This window comes from Haliotis asinina, chromosome 1 (assembly GCF_037392515.1).
Source record: "Haliotis asinina isolate JCU_RB_2024 chromosome 1, JCU_Hal_asi_v2, whole genome shotgun sequence".
In the NCBI taxonomy this organism is placed as follows: domain Eukaryota; kingdom Metazoa; phylum Mollusca; class Gastropoda; order Lepetellida; family Haliotidae; genus Haliotis; species Haliotis asinina.
In genome coordinates this window covers 13,616,804-13,619,122 of record NC_090280.1, presented here as the reverse complement: position 1 = coordinate 13,619,122, position 2,319 = coordinate 13,616,804, and the positions used below count along the sequence as shown (strand labels likewise).

At 43.3% G+C, this 2,319-nt stretch overlaps 1 pseudogene; it reads right to left on the bottom strand.

Moving 5' to 3' along the window:
- Nucleotides 1-764: 764 nt before the first annotated feature.
- LOC137293910 (uncharacterized) lies at nt 765-1,959 on the bottom strand (annotated as a pseudogene).
- Nucleotides 1,960-2,319: the final 360 nt, after the last annotated feature.

Genomic DNA, 2,319 nt, shown 5'->3' with positions numbered 1-2,319 from the left:
GTTGGTGGTCAAGCGGAAGTAGTCCGGCAGTGTTGTATACGTTCGCCATGAAAACAAGCGCATTTTCAATCGAAATTGATAGTGTCTACTTTTATTTATTGACCTATCAAATTCACGCATTTGTTACAGCCATCAATATGGTCTTGCGAATTCATTCACAGTGACACAGGCTAGGGTGTGAGAACTGTTTATTGGTCGAGTAAAACTGATGACAAACTGACACCCCTATGATTCCCACGGGGGTGTTGTCCTGGCGTCTGACCAATAATATCTGGTATCGACCATTTTAATACACTGTCCGGAGAGTCTGTATGATCCAAATGTCCATGTGCAAGTGATAAGAAAAAAGCATGTGGAAACAAAGGGTTGGGATGTAGGACACCTAATTCAAAACCAGCCAATGACTGAAATATCCAAGCTTACACTTTGATTGCTAGCTGTACTACCCGACAGTGAAATGGACTTACCCAATGAAATAACTTAACAAAAGAAATGAGCGTTAATGATATTACTTTACTTACAACTGCTGAAATATCTTACGCAGCCTGAAATGAGAGATTTAATTATTATAAATCAGTAATGCTGACTGGTTCATATACCTGAAATTGATACACCAAATGGTAATTAATTACTGTATTGCCTGAAATATACAAATGACATTATTTTGAGCATAACAAAGTAAAACAGCTGAATGATAAAACATAATCGCTATATACACAACTCTACCACATACTTCCCCCCTTCAGGACTAAATGATGTCCTCATCATTTGCCGGAGATTAAGTGGAGAAGGGTGTCTTGAGCATGCGTAGAATCATTTGTTAGAATCCCACTCAGCATCAATGATGTGAGGTACTCCGCCCTGGACTTCCAGTCAGGTTTTAGTACAGCCGCTGACATCACATAGTCATTACTGCTCATCCACTGTGGTCTACTCCTAGAGCGATTGGATCTCCTAGGACAAGGCACTGGTGGTGTTACTGATATTTCTTGAGGTACACTAATATCTTGTGTTACAGGTTCGGAAGATAAATCCAAAGTTTCAGATATTGCGTCCTCCTGTAATGTTGGAGCTGCATCAAACTCACTGGTGGGACCCTCAAGTACCGCAGACGTTTCCATAGCCTGATCTAGTTCAGGAGCAACTTCCTCTGACTGATCCACTGCATCTTCGTCATCCACAGCAGCACTATCTGTCTCTGCCTCTGCCTCAGCTGGCCTATCAGCTACATCTGCAGCTGAAACTGACGGCTCGGATGAAGAAATGGGGACGAGTTCAAGATCATCATCTTCACTCTCAGCAGTACTTGGGTTAATACTAGTTGATACTGTTTGTCTTGTAAATTGTAGACGTGGACTGGACCTCCTTTTTCGTGGTTTGGGTACTGGAGCTGATGATTCTGGCCTAGGAAGAGAACTAATTGGCAATAACAGATTCCTATGCAGAGTTTTCTTCCTGCCCTCTCCATCCTCTTGCTCCGCAACATACACTGGTATGGTAGGGTTTGGCTGACTTGTGACGATGTAAATGTTATCTTCCCACTTATCAGCTAGTTTGTGACGACCATCAAAAGCAACCACTTTAACGAGTACACGATCACCGACATCTAATACAGCTGCTCTAGATCTCAGATCATAAAAGGACTTCTGCTGAGATTGAGATTCGCTGGCTTTTCTAGCGGCTGTTCTAGATAAACATTGCGCAATTTTCCTTGGAAGGTCTTGGTGTACTTGAGCATGGATTTTGAGATGACTCCATGTTGAGTCCAAATGCCAGATCAATAGGAAGTCTAGGGTGACGTCCGAACATTAGATAGAAAGGGGAGTATCCCGTTGTTTCATGCCGTGTGCAGTTATACGCATGTACTAATGGTGCAACGTGTGTCTTCCAGTCCTTCTTGGATTCAGGTTCAAGTGTGCCCAGCATATTACATAATGTCCGATTGAATCTTTCACACATTCCATTACCCATAGGATGGTAAGGTGTTGTGGAGGATTTGTCGATCCTCAGGATCTGACAGAGTTCGGTCATGACCTTGCCAACAAAGTTGGCTCCCTTGTCCGAATGAATCCTTTTTGGCAACCCGTAGTGGACCACAAAGTTGTTGAAAAATAACTCTGCTGTGGTTCTGGCTGAAGTGTTCTTTGACGGATATGCCTGTGCATAACGAGTGAAGTGGTCCGTTACCACAAGAACATACTGGTGACCGCCTGTAGAGGGTTCTAGTGCCAAGAAATCCATACATACTAGTTCAAGTGGCTGAGATGTTGTGATGCTAACTAGAGGTGCACGGACTGAGGTGGAGGACTTGCGCTTCAT